The sequence below is a fragment of the Triticum aestivum genome, chromosome 7D, assembly GCF_018294505.1.
Source record: "Triticum aestivum cultivar Chinese Spring chromosome 7D, IWGSC CS RefSeq v2.1, whole genome shotgun sequence".
NCBI classification, from domain to species: Eukaryota; Viridiplantae; Streptophyta; class Magnoliopsida; order Poales; family Poaceae; genus Triticum; species Triticum aestivum.
The window spans coordinates 438047177-438064944 of NC_057814.1; positions in this window are offsets into that span (position 1 = coordinate 438047177).

Sequence of the window (17768 nt, forward strand, 5' to 3'; positions counted from 1 at the left end):
AGTTAGTAAGGCAGCTCCAGTGCCCAAAGGGCCAGTACTATCACGGCGAACCCCAACTCCACCAGTTAGCCTATTCCTGTGGAGGAAGCACAACCAGCTAGTCGTAGTTTAGCATCTATCGCATTTGATGTTGTTAAATCGTATGTGCGTATCTTCCCATCTTGGAAATATTATACTGAAGATGAAGGAAAATGCCAGTTGCAGGTGTTTGTCCAGGAGTTATGTGTAAGCAATGTTATTCATGGCAATTACTTTGCTTCGTCCCATACATCCTACCTCCATGATGGTTATAATACAGCAAATTTTCCCATTTTTCTCTATAGAGAAGGACCGATTTGGAAACTCAGGATGAGGTAACCTGTGCTAATACCTCTGCTATCTTCAAGAATGCTTGGTGGCAGTATCGGAATTACCTGAAGAAAACGTACTTCACCGACAAAGAAACTCATCAAATTCCCTTACGTTCTCCTGAGACACATTTACTCGACGATGAATGGGAACGCCTTGTTCTGTACTGGTCCCGAACCAAGAATGTGGTAAGGTCTATGAGCTCATTTTCTAATTTAAGTATTATATTCTTGCGTCTTACTGTACTCTGTTCATGTAGAACAAGTGCCTAAACCTGAAGAACAACTGTTCTAATTTAAGATTCCATTGCTATCATAGTTCAAAAAAGCGCTAGGTGTTAATTGTGCGTTTTGCCACCGCCTTGCGCTTTACTGACCAAAGCGCATGCTTATGCGCAGTTATGCACAGATTATGCGTAGTTATGCGCAATGCGTTTTGCCAACGCCTAGAGCCTAGGCGCGCTTAAGCGTTCGCTTAGGCGCGCCTTTTTTAACTATGATTGCTTTGCTCTTGTATCACTGTATTTAGTCATACAAACTTATTTTTAAATTGAAGGATCCAATCGAAACTCCAATGGCACAGCGGGTATGTTCACGCATGTTTCTTTAACAGGTTTGCTCTTATCAATAGCTCTGTTGATTTCAATTTCAATTGTGTATACAGTTGACTTTCATATCATGCACATTACTAGCATCACAACAGAGCCAATAGTGTTGTTGTACATGTAGACCCGTGGTACCCATCTGAAATCTTGTTGTGCCGTGTAGTTTCCCACGCTTTGTATTCTTTTACTGCTGCTTTGTCTTGAACTGATATGATTTGAACCGTGTCTCTATTTTGATTTGGCAAGACAATGCAGTGACCATAGGACATAGATATATGTTTGTTTGATGCTTTTATTATGTACTAGTACTTGGCAATAGAAGACTTGGTAGTTTAGTCCTGTCCACCTTACAAATGAACTGGTTCACCAAAATGAGTTTCATATACTAGTACATGCTAAACTTGTTATGTGTCTGCTTGTTTCTTCTTTTAGAATGTTGACAGAATATTGGGGAAGAGTGCCTTATTAAGCAATGGTAAAGGAAGTAATGCAGATAAGGTTCAGGATAGTGACACATCCTTGTTGGTCTCCAACAAAGCTGATAAAACAGCTAAGGAAGACTATCTTGAAGACAGCGAGACAACCCCAAAGTCCTGTCTTGGTTTAGTGTTCGAGTTACTGGCCACTACCGCTTGCACAAGCTATTCAAACTCACTGTCTGAATCAGTTCGGTGTCTTGAGTCTCAACTACAAGCTGAAAGACATCGATCAGCTGTGCTGTGACAAGAAGCGTAAGGACTGCGGAAGTCCCTGGAGCATTCAGATGCATACTTTCTGGTGCAACAGCAAGCGTTGGAGGACTTTAGCGCCAAACAGGACAAAGCTAATCAGCTTGCTAAGCTTATTGCCAGCATGGTGGATACCCAGGATAACATTTCTTGAGCTCTTCTGAAGTTGTTTCAGTTATGATCTTGTTTTGCTGCCGCGTTTATTTGCACTGGTGGCCAATTTTGACGGCCAGTGTATGTAATGTGCTGCTTTGTTCCCTATATTTGCACTGGTGGCGAACTTTGATGCCCAGTGGATGTAATATGTGTAATACCGGTAATAGGCTAGCGTTAATTGCTTGCTTATTTATTTCCTTATTGTCTTGTTTAGTTGTTTGCTTGTAGTCACTGTAGTTCTTTTTCTGTTTTTTTCTTGTGGCCACAATAGCCTATTTTTGGTAACTAGGCCAAAATAATCGTGGCAACACACGGACTGTGGTAACCATGGGCCTCCTGCAGGCCGTATGATCCATGGGCCTTCGTCCGGCCGTAGGATCCATCGGCCTTCTATACGGGCCTTAGGGTCCATGGGCCTTCTACGGGCCGTAGGGTCCATGGGCCTTCTACGGGCCATACGATCCATGGGCCTTCTACGGGCCGTACTATCCATGGGCCTCATACGGGCCGTAGGATCCATGGGCCTTCTACGGGGCGTATCATCATTTCGCCAATCATGGGCCATACTATTTGTGGACCATAACGGGCCGTTAATAGGCCGTATTTGATAACTCTATGAAAACAGCCCAACGGGTTTTTTTACATGAAAACGGCCCAACGTATTAACGGTCCGCAAACGGGCCGACTGTAACGACGGGCTGAATTTGGCCCACAAGCAGAAAATGACAGCAACGGGCCGTATGTAACCGAATGCTGCAAATGAGCCCAAGAATCAATGGGCCCTGAGAAGGCCGAAAGATAACTTGGGCTGGAAACGACCCAATGGAATAACGGGCCATTAATGGGTATAAAGTGATACACTGTTCATTACGGGCCAGTTTCACCACGGGCCGTTAATGGGCCAAGAGTTACAAAGGTCCTCATATGGGCCGAAAGAAGTCATGGGCCACACATGGGCCGGAAGTTAAAATAGGCTGAATCATTTGGACGGCCCAGATGACGCTACTGGGCCTAATTCGGATAGGGCGTAACGGGCCCTGGGTTAGCGGGCTGTAAATGGGCTATATGCAAACAGGCCGTTAACAGGCTTTCCGTGGGCCGGCCCGCCACCTTTTGACCAAGTTAAACGGGCCGTCCTTTTCACAGGAATGGGCCTCTGTTGGGCCGTGCCACGTGTCGCCGTATCATAGGTGCCTTCGGTCCAATGAGCGGATGACATGTGTCCCAACGGTGAGCCGACACGTGTTTCCTCCAGCCAATGATGATTTTACACGTGGAAAATCCCCATTGGTCGGGGCTGTTAACGGGTTATCGGATCCAAAACCCGACCAGATAGCTTAATGGCGTTCTGTTACGGTGGATGCCACGTGTCGGTCACCCTTGATGAAAGCACTTCTGTGACGCGCGATTTATCGTCATGGAAGTCGACACTTCCGTGATGATAATTTTGGTAATGTCGTGGAACACTTCTACGACAGCACAGGTATGACTATCTTGATTCTGTCATAAATTTGTCATGGATGTACATGCATGACAAGAAACGCGACCTACTGTGACAAACACGTATCATCACGGAAGTGTATTTTTTTGTAGTGCAAAGGGCATACGCACAAAATAGTACGTGCCACACGGGGTGATAAAGGTGGTCTTCTCTTCATCTTCCTTGTCCATGAAGATTTGATGGTACCCAGAGTACGCGCCCAAGAAGGAAAGCAAATCACATCGAGAGGTGGAATCAATGATCTGATCAATGAGCGGTAAGGGGAAGGGATCCTTTGGACATGCCTTGTTCAAGTCAGTGAAGTCAGTACAAAGTCTCCACTTCCTGTTAGCCTTGCACACCACCACTGGATTAGCTAAACAAGTTGGATGCAGCACTCCTCAGACCAAGCCTGCTACTTCTAGCTTCTTGATCTCCTTGGTAATGAACTATTTCTCTCAAGGGCTTGCTTCCTGACTTTTTGCTTGACGGGGCAGGCATGAGGATAGACAGCAAGGTGGTGCTCGATTAACACCCTGGTAACACCGGGGATGTCAGATGGTTGCCAGCCAAACACATCGACATTCGCCTGCAGGAAGGTAACGAGCACGCTTTCCTATTTTTCATCAGGGTAGCACTAATGGTAAAAGTACCGTCAGTGCCATCTTGCCACGCCAAAACTTTCTTGGTTGTCGGGGGAGCAGCCCTGGGTCTCTTGCTAGTAGGACTCTCCGGCAAGTCGCTGCCGGGTGTCGCATACTCCAAAGAGATGCGCTTCCCGGAGTCCTTATCGGAGTCCTTGCTAGTTTCTTTGACTTTCTTTGCCTTCATGATGGGAGCTGGGGCCCCAACGGCCTCTGCTGCGACCGCGTCTCTATACATCTTATCCATGCAGATGACTGCATCTCTCTTGTCCGACGGGATGGTGATGACTCCCATAGGACCATGCATCTTCAAGGTGTTGTAGGCGTAGTGGGACGCCGCCATGAACTTGGCCAGAGTTGGTCGACCAAGAATCCTGCTAAATGGCAGGGGAAGTTCAACAACACCGAACACAATCTTTTCGGTCCTGAAATTGATTTCCCCGCCAAATGTTACTGGCAAGGTAATCTTTCCCTTTGGTTGGCTCCTTCCTTGGTTGATCCCTTGGAAAGTGATAGTTTTCTTCAGGTCTCCATCAAAGATACCAAGTTCAAGCCTGCCCCACCGCAACCAACATCTTAGTGACCTTGAGGTTGCGAATTGTTGGTGAAACCAACAATGGCAAACACCCTACCGCAGTGGTTCGGTCTAGATGATCCTCAATGTCAAAGATGATGGGTGTGCGAGACTATTTGAGTGGCCCCCGAGCGCTTGCTACCGGTTCTGCGGCATTAACCTCACGTGCCCACTACTTGAGTTGGAGGTGAGAGGAGTGCAAAGACGCACCCCCATCAATGCACATCGCCTTAGTACCTTTCTGGAACTCCTGCTTGCTGGTTTTATCATCTTCCTCTTTGCTGTCATCTTCATTTTCCTTCCTCTCACGGCCTCTGGTGGGTTTCTCTTTCTGCTGATCAGACCTGGCGCGGGGTCCGTTACGACCAGGCGGCCCTTCCCGCCAGTCCCATTCTGGTTTCTCTCCTTGTCGCGCCTTTCATGCTCAGCTTTCTATTTCTCAACCAACTGCTCGACTTGCTTGCAATCTTCAAGATCGTGAACCTTGGTCCTATGGATCTTGCAGTGCGGCCCGTCAGATTTGCCTGTTTTCTCAGCAGCTGCGGCCACCCGGCAATCAGCGCATGTAGCAGCTTCCTTGCTGGGCATCTAAGTTTTTGGCTTCTTGCCGGTGCTGCGATCACCAGCACTCTCAACGGCCATTACTGCCTTCTCCTTTTGCTTCTTGCTGTGCTTCTTGTTTTTCTTCCTGGGGGTGGCGTCGTCGTCGTCGTCTTTCAAATTGACTTCGACACCAGCCTCTTCCCCGGGAAGTATTCTCCCTTCTTCAACGCGAGCACACTTATCTGCCAGCATGTAGAGCTTGCTGATTGTCTTGGGCAACCGAACATTCATCTTAGCCCGCATTCTGCGATTGCGCACATTTGTATGAAATGCAGCAATCCCAACTATCGGGGGTATCTTTGGGATGTTGCGGTGTACTTGGCTAAACCTTTGTAGTACTTCCGCAAACTTTCTCTCTCTTTCTACAAGAGGGTTTGCAGATCGCTAGGCCGCCATGGCTCTTGATGGCCGCCCGTGAAGGTGCCCATGAACTTGTTGCACAGGCTGGCCCAGGAGGAAATGGAATCTTCTGGTAGGTGCATCAGCCAGGACCTTGATACGTCTCCAACATATCTACTTTTTCTAACGCTTTTCCTCTTGTTTTGGACGCTAATTTGCATGATTTGGATGAAACTAAGCCCGGACTGACACTGTTTTCAGCAGAACTACCATGGTGTTGTTTTTGTGCAGAAATAAAAGTTCTCGGAATGAAACGAAACTTTGCGAGGATTTTTTGTGGAATAAAAGAGAAATACTGGAGCCAACACCAACCAGAGAGGGGCCCCTTGGTGGGCACAACCCACCAGGGCACGCCCCCCTCTCCTGGCACGCCCAGGTGGGTTGTACCCACCTGGTGGCCCCGCAGACCTCAACCCTGACACTATAAATTCCTATTTTCGGAGAAAAAAATCAGGGAGAAAGAATTATCGTGTTCCACAAGACGGGGTCGCCGCCAAGCCCTGTTCTTCCTCAGGAGGGCAGATCTAGAGTCCATTTGGGGCTCAGGAGAGGGGGGTCTTCGTTCTTCATCATCACCAACCCATCTCCATCGCCAATTCCATGATGCTCCCCATCGGGAGTGAGTAATTCCTTCATAGGCTCGCTGGTGGGTGAGGAGTTGGATGAGATTCATCATGTAATCGAGTTAGTTTTGTTTGGGCCTGATCCCTAGTATCCAGTATGTTCTTAGATTGATGTTGCTATGACTTTGCTATGCTTAATGCTTGTCACTTTGGGCCCGGGTGCCATGAACTCAGATCTGAACCGTTTATGAATTCATCATTATATCCATGTTTTAGATCCGATCTTGCAAGTTATAGTCACCTAATACGTGTTATGATCCGGCAACCCCGGAGTGACAACAACTGGGCCCACTCCCGGTGATGACCGTAGTTTGAGGAGTTCATGTATTCACTATGTGTTAATGCTTTGTTCCGGTTCTCTATTAAAAGGAGGCATTAATATCCCTTAGTTTCTAATATGGACCCCGCTGCCACGGGAGGGTAGGAAAAAAGATGTCATGCAAGTTCTTTTAAGAAAGCACGTATGACTATTTACGGAATACATGCCTACATTATAATGATGAACCGGAGCTAGTGCCATATCGCCCTAGGTTATAACTGTCACATGATGAATATCATTCAACAAGTCACCGATCCAATGCCTATGAATTTATTTATATTGATCTTGCTGCGTTACTATTGCTATCATCACTGTTACACTTGCTACAAATTACTGCTATCACTGTTACTGTTACCGTTGCTGCTGTCACCACTATCAAACTACTTTGCTACTGATCACTTTGCTGCAGATAATTAATCTCCAGGTGTGGTTGAATTGACAACTTAGCTGCTAATACCTTCAAATATTCTTTGGCTCCCCTTGTGTCGAATCTATAAATTTGGGTTGAATACTCTACCCTCAAAAACTGTTGTGATCCCCTATACTTGTGGGTTATCAGACCTTATGTTTGGCTTAAGGGCCAACGAGAAGTAGTTGGCAAGCACATTTTCATCCCTTCCCCCAGCAGCTTGGACGGTGATCATATAGATGCCCAAAAACTCTGTCGGGTTCAGTTTTCCGTCGCACTTCGCTGGCAGGTCGGACTGGAAGGTGCGAGATGATGGCCATTGGACTTGCCGCAGCTCCCGTGTGAAGGTCGGGCACCCTACCTCATAAGGTAGGTACCCGCCACCACTGGGCGTAGGTTCGTCGACATCAGCTCCATTGCGCCTGTCAGATTGATGGCACATCTCGCGACTCCGCTCAGTGGTGACGCAGGCATCTTCCTTCTTCCTTTCCCTCAGTACCTGTCGTTGGTCTTGCTGGAGTCGCGGATCGGACGAGACCATTGTTGCATCATCACGATCATCATCGTCCGACGGTCGCCGAGTTCATCATGGCTGCCCTTGAGAGAGCTGCTGTGGCACGGACTACACAGTGGGTGCGGTTCTCTTGTCTTGGCCACCGGTGGGAATCGCCGGCGTCCCCGGCGGGCGTCGCGGCGGCTCCGCACCTTTTGGCTTGTTGATCTCGGTGAATCCGAGGAGACATTGAATGGTAGCTCTCCATTCATCCATCCTGTCTGGTGCTGGAGGAAATCCAGCAGCAGCTGAGCTCTAGCTACTGCTTCAGCCGCTGTTTTCTGGCATGGCGTGGGAGGTAGAGCACGACACCGCTCGACTCCTAGATGAACCAGGAGGAGCACCGTCGGACTCTCGCCGCCTCGGGCCAATTGCCAGAGGAACCTGGCGGAGCCGAAGCTATTCTTGGTGACGAGGCTCTTGGTCAACCAGGCACTTCCCGTGTGGGCATGGTCGTTGGGGGTCGACGGCGCCGCTCGGGGTGTTGTCGTGCTCGCCCGCCGCAGGACAAAATGCACACCTTGTCTCCGCCCCTCCAGGAGGCGCGGCCGATGGATCTTGGCTCGCACCAGAGCGGGCGCTGACATCATGTTTGTTGAGCATGCCAGTGGGGTGAGCGAGAATAAGCTGAGCGCCTCGCGGACCGTACCGGCGGAAGCTTGGTCGGCGGCATGCTGAAGAGGCTGGGTTGTGCCCGCGGCTCCAGCGGTAGTGGGAGCATTAGTTGCACCGTTTCCCTCGCCTGCCCTGTCTGCACTAGCCGCGGTGCCTGCAACATCCGCAACCGCGGGCAATGAACACTTGGAGGTGGAGGGATGCGCTTCGGCCCCGTTTTTCTTCTTGGTAGCCATGGAAGATGAAATTCGACGAAGATCAACGCGCCGGCTACTGCTTCACGTTCGCACTAGCGACGCCCCCTACCTGGCGCGCCAAAGATATCGGCGTGGAAGCACTGTCACCTATGGGGCAAGGGTGCCCCTTTGTGGTTCAGCATGGGGACGACCGCGTTGCACAAAGAGCAGAAGCAATAGGGGATGACATGACGATGGACAACATATTTTTATCCAGGTTCGGGCCGCTTTGCACCGTAAAACCCTACTCCTGCTTGGGTGCATTGATCTGGGGGAGGACGAAGGCGCAGAGTGCACAAGCCCGGCAAGGTTGCCTCAGAAGTGCAATCACGCGCGTGTTGGGTAACGTAGCATGAAATTTTAGAAAAAATCCTACGATCACGCAAGATCTATCTAGGAGATGCATAGCAACGAGAGGGGGAGAGTGTGTCCACGTACCCTCGTAGATCAAAAGCGGAAGCGTTTAGTTAGCGCGGTTTATGTAGTCGGACGTCTTCACGATCCAACCGATCCAAGAACAGAACGTACGACACCTCCGTGTTCAGCACACATTCAGCTCGATGACGTCCCTCAAGCTCTTGATCCAGTAGAGGGCCGAGGGAGAGTTCCGTCACCATGCCGTGTTGGTGATGTGATCCGCGCAGGGTTCGCCTAAGTACTACGACGCTATGACCAGAGGAGTAAACTGTGGAGGGGGGCACCGCACAGGGCTAAGAGAAATCTTTGTGTGTCTTTGGGGTGCCCCCGCCCACGTATATTAAGGAGGGAGGAGGAGGCCGGCGGCCTAGGAGGGGTGCGCCAAGGGGGGAGTCCTACTTGGACTCCTAGTCTAAGTAGGATTCGGCCCCCTCCCCTTCCTTCCGACGGAGAGGGGAAAGGGGAAAGGGGGAGAAGGAGAAGGAAAGGGGGCCGCACACCCACCCGTTGTCCAATTCGGTTTGGGCAAGGGGGAGGCGCGCGCCACCTCCTGATACGTCTCCAACGTATCTATAATTTTTGATTGTTCCATGCTGTTTTATTATCAATCTTGGATGTTTTATAATCATTTTATAGTCATTTTATATCATTTTTTGGTACGAACCTATTGACATAGTGCCAAGTGCCAGTTGTTGTTTTTTCCATGTTTTTTACATCGCGGGAAATCAATATCAGATGGAGTCCAAATGCCCCGAAACTTTATGGAGAATTTTTATGGCCCAAAAGGAAAACAACGGGCCCTGGTTGCACCTGGGGGGATTCCCGAGGAGGGGACAACCCACCAGGGCGCGACAGGAGGCCCAGGCGCGCCCTGGTGGGTTGTGCCCACCTCGGGTGCCCCCCGGACCGCCTCTTTGCTCTATAAATACCCCAATATTCTAGAAACCCTGGGGGAGTCAACGAAATATTCATCCAGCAGCCGCAGAGTCCAGAACCACCAGATCCAATCTAGACACCATCTCGGATGGGATTCAACACCTCCATTGGTGCCTCTCCGATGATGCATGAGTAGTTCTTTGTAGACCTTCGGGTCCATAGTTTGTAGCTAGCTGGCTTCCTCTCTCTCGCTGAATTCTCAATACAATGGTCTCTTGGAGATCCATATGATGTAACTCTTTTTGCGGTGTGTTTGTTGGGATCTGATGAATTTTGAGTTTATGATCAGTCATATCTTTTTATATCCATAAAAGTTATTTGAGTTTCTTTGATCTCTTATAGCCTCGTATTTCTTCTCCGATATTTGGGTTTTGTTTGGCCAACTTTATCTATTTATCTTGCAATGGGAAGAGGTGCCTGGTAGTGGGTTCGATCTTACGGTGCTTGATCCCAGTGACAGAAAGGGAAACGACACGTATGTATCGTTGCTACTAAGGATAAAACGATGGGGTCTATCTCTACATAGATAGATCTTGTCTACATCATTTCATCTTTCTTAATGCATTACTCCATTTTTCCATGAACTTACACTACTAGGGAAAATCCTAGCAGTAGCGCGGGTATTTTGACTATCAGTAGCACGGGACGTCGCGCTATTGATAAGGCGCTACAGCTAACGTGTAGCAGTAGCGACTGTCATCCCACGCTACTGCTATACATGGATAGTAGTAGCGCGCTTTAAGGAAGAGCGCTGCTGATAATATCTGCAGCGCTTTTTACAGGGAAGCGCTACTGGTAAGGCAGCGCTACTACTAACTTTGTTCCCCTCGCTACTACTAGTTTTATTAGTTTTTTTTCTGCATATTTGTTTTGTATTTGAATAGGATTTATACAATAATCTTTAGCATATCATACACATACAAATGTAATCATAGCATATACATACAACTAGTCTCATCAAATCATGTCATCATCATAATCATCATCCAACACAAAGTGGTCTCTCGTCATCATCTCGAAAATAGCGATACAAGTCTTGATTACTTGCAACTACATCGCCATCCATCTAAACAATGATATACGCGAGAATAGCTATCACTTTGAGTGAGAGCAGAACTATGCAGTACATGAGTTCGTATCCCTCTCTCGCATTAGCATGAACCTAAACTAACTAGTGCCTGTCGCTCGGAAACCGGAAACCGGTACACCTGGGCCTGACACTCCGGCCACTCGTCGTATATGTACTCCTGGCGTAGCACTTCTTCGCCATCGATGATCTATGCACCTGCATCGCCACATGAGTCGATGATATGCAACATATACAGTTGAGCAACAGAAAGAGACAGACTTGGCAAAAATAGAAGCAACATATCATAAGCATAAATAACAAAGTTGATCATACCCAAAATTCCCTAACTAGAGTGATTGTGGCTAGTCGAGGAGGACGGTTTAATTACATCACAAATAAAATTTCGTCAAGCATAACTCAAAGTTTCGTCATACAGAAAGTATGGACTAAACGAACACATTGTCATATATCGGCAATCACTCCAACATGTCGTGCCATCCATCCAAGTCAGGGAGATAGTCCCCGAGCCTAGTGAAAGGCTTCAGGTCGAGACGCTGAGTGGCTACCCGTGTGCGGACGTCTTCCCGCGACATTTATCCTTCTTTGTAGAACATCCCTGTTTTCCAACGACCTCCTTCATGATGATTTGGGCAAGTTCGCGCTGGATGTGATAGAACTCAGCTCGAAGTCGATGATTCTCGATATCTCCTACGTTCTTTGCCCATTGCAGAATATGGGCATCGCCGGATGTAGGTGACATGCGAAGGTTCTGGTGATCCCGTCTGTACTCCAGCATGTGGTGTAGGACATAGAATCCATCATTAAGAGAATCACTCGGTTGCTGGATGCAGTAGAAGTCGGTCTTATGGCCGAAGGCGAGCCTGCCGCCCCTTCTCTTCTTGTCCTTGACCGCTCCACCCCATGCTTCGTAGTAAAACATAGCACTGTCGAGAACATCTTTGATGTGGGTGTAAACCTTTTTGTTAATGTTCTTCGACGAGTCCAAGTAAAGAGCGTCGGAGTATCGGGGGTAGAGGATGATGAGGACGGCACGCCCGCCGCTGCGCAAAATAAGTACACCTCAAATTAATTAGCCTTCACCGTGTAAATGAATGATTGAAATCGAAGGAAGGATATCCGTGCGGATGACTTATAGGGGATGATAAGGCACGAGAATCGCCTCCTTGTCCTTATTGGTGAGCATGAAATTGACGATGTATTCCCTCGCGTATTCACGGTGCTTTGCGCAGACTCCCAAGAAGCCCTCGTGCATGAAGTACGGGTCAGCGACACAGATATGAGGTATCTGGTCAACCCCGATGATGTAGTTCATGTGCAAGGCATAAAGGCGGACAAACGTAAAATCTAGCTTCTTCACGTGAAACATGTCGAATATGTAATCGAATCGAAGGAAGAACTTATCCGCGGGGAAGAAGTCGACGTACGACAATTGCGGCGGAATGTTAACCACGTAGAGTGGGTATCCTGGATCTTTCGAGGCAATGAGGCCTTTCTCTCTCCGCATCACATCATCATGAAGTCCCCTTAGATCACCGAATCTGGCCCCTAGCGCTGCTGCAGGTAGGATTGGTTGACCGGGGATATGCCATTTATCCGCACCAGGGATATCTATACGGTCTTGAACCCGAGGCTGCTGAGGCGGATGGATCATAGAATCTGCTTTTTTGCCTTTCCTCGATCTCTTCCTAGACTTCTTTACTACCGGAAGGTCGTCCATAATACGTTCAGCCTCTAGAGATGACAATTCAGGCACCGACTCATGATGCTCAAACCCTAAGTAGGCACCAGTATAGACATATTGTTGAGTGCCATCGTCATCCTCATCCTCATCCATGGCAACGTCATCAGCGACTAATGGAGCCTCTTCCTTACCCCGTCCGCTATCACGCAACCCGACACCCGACGCTAATTGGGTAGGTGGCGTGTTGATGTTCATACCTTGCCGAGGCTGCGTGCTCGTGGGTGTGCTCCCGGCCGCCTCCAGATGAAGTAGACTCTTTGGCCACAACAGGGCCCACCCATTGCAACAATCACCAAGCCGCCGCGGGGTCTCGTCGTCATCCCCCACTAGTACCAGAGGAGGCAAATTCTCGTGGCCCAGTTTGACACTGGCCACAAAAACCTTGAAGACGTTCGGGGGGATCGGCCGGCTGTGGAACAATGGTTCCATCGGCTTCATTATCTTCGCCTTCCCCGCGTCCACCTTCTGGTCTCCGATAGTGTACAATATGGTGCACAGGGTTTCGTCGGCCTGCAAAGAAAAGTCTGCGACGTGAGACATCGGAAAGAAAACGAAAACGGGAGATTATACATTTATTGAAGGGGACCGGTGTGATAGATACCGTGAGGGCGTCGAGCTCAGCCAAAGACGAAGCATCGCCGAGCACGTCCGGTGCCAGAGCTGATGCCGGAGCAGGTGCGGGAGCAGGTGTGGGAGCCGGTGCGGGAGCAGGTGCTGGTGCAACGCTAGTCGAGCTGCTCCCCAAGAAGTCAGCAAGGGGAAAGTCCGCTGCATTTTTTTTGGATTTTGCCTGGTCCAATTGAAAACGGCTGGAACCAAGGAAGTAGACATGTCTACATCCACATGTTTTGCGGCAGCTACCGCTGTTGCAACTATCTGAGATGATTTCTTCTCAACCGCAATCTCAACCTTCTTGTCGATGTTTTCTTCAGTTAACCTCCGTCTTTCCTTTCTCTCCTCCGTGGTCTCACGGTAGTACTTCTTCCATGTGGCGCCGTCTCCGACACCGCGCACGCGTCCATACGATGGTCGAGTCTCCATTGGGATTCATTTCAATATGTTCAACGCCCGGTTGAATGGAGTGTCCCACTTGGGCCTCGCCAACGCCTCAGACGGCGAGTCGCTTTCGGCCGCAATCCTGTGCTGCTCTCTTTGCAAAAGGCACAAGGATAGGTTACAATAATGACTAACGTGTAGTCGAATTGATCAGAAACTAAAATTACCAGCAGTCTCATGAACTCCGTCGTGACCGCGTTCATCTCAAAAACCTTCTTCACTGGGTCCCAACGGTGCCGGGCCCTGAGGACGTCACGCTCCTGTGAGACGGTGAACTCTGCCAAGGGGTTTGGGATGCCCAGACTCGCGGCTTCTGCGTCCTCCTTGGCCCATTTGGACCTCTTCCCGCCATAACCATGGCTTCTGAGGTGGTGGCTCCCAATGTTCCTCTCTTGAAGCCCCTTCACGTACTTAGACTTTTTTTTTGGCAGCTTCGGCCTCGCAAGCCGCCTTGAATATTTGAAACTGATCTTCCGTGATTGTCGAATTATCCTTTACAATCTCGGAGTAGGGTTCCTTCTTGTCGATGATCCTTGCTTTCAACATTGTTTTCCAGGCGGCCAACGCGTCGCTAAACTTGGTCATGGCGTGTTCGTTTATCTTCTTCATTGCCGGGTCCTTATCTGGATCTTTATAATCCTTTTCATTCCGGCCCGGGAACAAGAATATCTGGTGAAACTTCTTCAGGAGGGAGGGCCTCATATTATCTATCTTCTGTAGTTTCTCATCGTTGATGGTGGCGGTTGTCCGTACGATGCAGCCTATTTGATTGCCGTAGCACGCGCGCGCTTCCTGGGGCGCTTTTGGCTCAAAATTGCCGTCATCCACCTCCGTGACCACCAGTCTAGTAGTCCTGAGCTTGTTAGGAAGCCGTTGCCTCTTTGCTTTCGGTTCTACACCGGCTCCGCTAGTCTCGGCGCCGCTCTCAGTCTGAGCGCCAATCTTGATGCCGGTCTCAGTCTCAGCGCTGGTCTCAGTCTCAGCGCCGGTCTCGATGCCGGTCTCAGTCTCAGCGTCGGTCTTAGTCTCAGCACCGGTCTGCGTGTCGGTCTTAGTCCCCGATGCCACCGGTGGGCCCAGCAACAACATCGGTTGATTGTCGGCAAGGCTCACAAATTCGTCTGCCGCCCGATAGACGTCGTCGCAATCACCAGAACCCTCTCCTTCATCGTTGCTAGCCATGTTTCCTACGATTAAATCTAGTCAATTAATTCTAGACCTAATAAAATGAATAATTACATTAAAAAAACCTATTGTTTTGCAAGAACGTTGACTCCTTCCCGGTGCGGCAAATCCCGGGCACTCGATATGTCCTAGTTTGTAGCACAAGTCATGCCGAAATTCACAGAAAATTTCGGCATGACCTTTGCTAAAAAGTGGACAAATCGAGAACCTGAAATTTGCCGGAATGGAAATAAATCAACATTCCGGCAAAACATAGGCCACTCGGCTACATTCCCTAGAAACAACAAAAGGCCACTTGGGCACAGTCGAAACATGTGCAAACACAATTGAGGAATTTGCATATATCCTGACCACTTGAAATTTGCATGTCCTAGCTTTTGACACTACAAGAAAATCTACACAAATCTCATGCTCTCTCAAACTCAATTCAAAATATAGATTATATTTAGTTAACTACTGAACTAAACTTTACTCTAAACTAAACCCTACTGCCCTAATTAACATCTAGTTAAACAAACTCAATTCAACAACTAAACCTTACTGAACTAATTAACATCAACATTATCTACTAGTTAACATCTATTATTACCCTAACTAAAAACATCAACATTATCTACGACTTAACATTAACATCTATTAACTAAAAAGGATGGGTGGGGGCCTTACAGAGAGGGGAGAGACGATGGCAGGGAGGTGCTCGGCGACAGAGGTAGGGGCAGCGAGGGTGGGCTCGGGATCGGGATGCGGCAGTCCTGGCGGGCTCGGGGGCGGTGAGGTCGAGGGCGGCGGCGGTGAGGTCGAGGGAGGCGACGGTGAGGTCGAGGGCGGCCCGAGAGGCGGCGGCGGTGAGGCTGGGCGGCCTCGGGCGGCAGCGGTGAGGATGAGCGCGGTGTCGACGCCGGCAGGAGACGGCGGCGAAGTGGGGGCGACGGCAAAGTGGGCGAGACGGCGGCGAAGTGGGGTGAGGGATCGATTTGGGGGAGAAGTGATGGCCGGGGGGAAACCGTTTTTGGCCAAGTCAAAAATAATGGTAGCGCGTTACAGAAAACGCGCTATAGCTAAGTTAGCTATAGCGCATTTCAGCGAACGAGGTACTGCTACGTCTTCATCATTTTCCCCCTTTTTCATTTATTTTTCTTTACATTTTATATTTTTCATTTCTCCTTTTTCTATTTCTTTCATTTTCATTTACTTTTCTATTTGTTTTTCATTTCATTTTATTTTCGTTAGTAGTAGCGCTTTACGCATAAACGTGCTGCTATAAGTATATTAGCGGTAGCGCGGTTTTTGGAAGATCGCTACTACTATGTGTAGCCCATTGGCTAAGTGATTGGAATTTTAGTAGTAGCGAGTTTTCGGTGAGATGCGCTACTGATATATGTCCATCTGCAGCGCGATTATTTTGCACGCGCTACTGTTGTCTAGCAGTAGCGTGCTTTTTTAACAAGCGCTACTGCTAAAGTTCTGTGTATAACGTTTTCCCGATTAGTATTAATAGACTAGATGCATGCTGGATAGCGGTCGATGTGTGGAGTAATAGTAGTAGATGCAGGCAGGAGTCGGTCTACTAATCTTGGATGTGATGCCTATGTAATGATCACTGCATGGATATCGTCATAATTATTTGAGGTTCTATCAATTCCCCAACAGTAATTCATTTACCCACCGTTTGCTATTTTTCTCGAGATAAGCCACTAATGAAACCTACGGCCCCCGGGTCTTCTTTCTCATATATTTGCTTTGCGATCTACTTTTCCTTTGCATTTTTATTCAGATCTATTAACCCAAAAATACAAAAATATTTTGCTGCACTTTTATCTGCTATCTATTATTTCAATCTATTACATCTTTCTCTCGTCATCACGCAATTTCTAGCATCGTTACCCGAAAGGGATTGACAACCCCTTTAACACGTCGGGTAGCGAGTATTTGTATTTGTGTGCAGGAGCTGTTTATGTTGTGTTGCTTGGTTCTCCTACTGGTTCGATAACCTTGGTTTCATCACTGAGGGACATACGTACCGTCGATGTGCTGCATCATCCTTTCCTCTTTGGGGAAATACCGATGTAGTCCTAGCAGACAGGAGCTTTTCTGGCACCATAGTCAGGGAGCAATCAAAAGGAATTTCTGGCGCCGTTGCCGGGGAGGATGTTCAACATAACCAGGTTCCTTATCACAAAATATCATTTCCTCGCAATTTATATTATTTGCCATTTGCCTCTCGTTTTCCTCTCCCCCACTTCACAAAAATTTGTCGTTTCATTCGCGTGTTCTTTTCCGTTCGCCGCTTTCTTGCCGGATCTGTTTTCATGTGTGTTCCTGTTCGCATAGTCATGATGCCACAAAGAAAATATTATGATGTTCCTTACCCCAATATTTTTCTTGAAATTGAGCATAATAAGTATTTTACTGAAGAAGTTAAGGAGCACTCCGTTGTGCTGGATGCTATCACAAAACAACTTGATGATATTAGTAGAGAAGTTTGCAATCTCCAATCTAAGTATGTTTTTGCTGAAAGTTTGCTAGTAAAACTATCCGATGCACAAGCTACCTGAGTAAATCAAATGGCTGCTAAACCAATCTCATTAGAAGATAAAGATGATGAAGATCTTAAAATGATTGGTGTTTCTTCTATTGATTCCTTGTTTAGTAAAGTTAAGATTGATGAAACAAGGACTAGATAAGAGTCAACTTTAGGTAGAAGGTGTCCCAATATTTCGGAGGGTGAAAATCTTGTTGAGAAAACTGATAAAAGTGGGTTTGGAGAGGTCAAACCTTTAGCTAGTGATGCACCCACTCTTTTGGATTACAAAGACTTTAATTATGATAGTTGCTCTTTGATTGATTGTATTTCTTTGTTGCAATCCATGCTAAACTCACCCCATGCTTATGAACAAAACAAAGTTTTTCTAAACATATTGTTGATGCTATGATGAAAGTTTTGGAAGAAAAATTGGAATTAAAAGTATCAATTCCTAGAAAATTGCATGCCGAATGGGAGCCTACTATCAAAGTCAAGGTTAAAAATTATGAGTGTTTTTCCTTGTGTGAC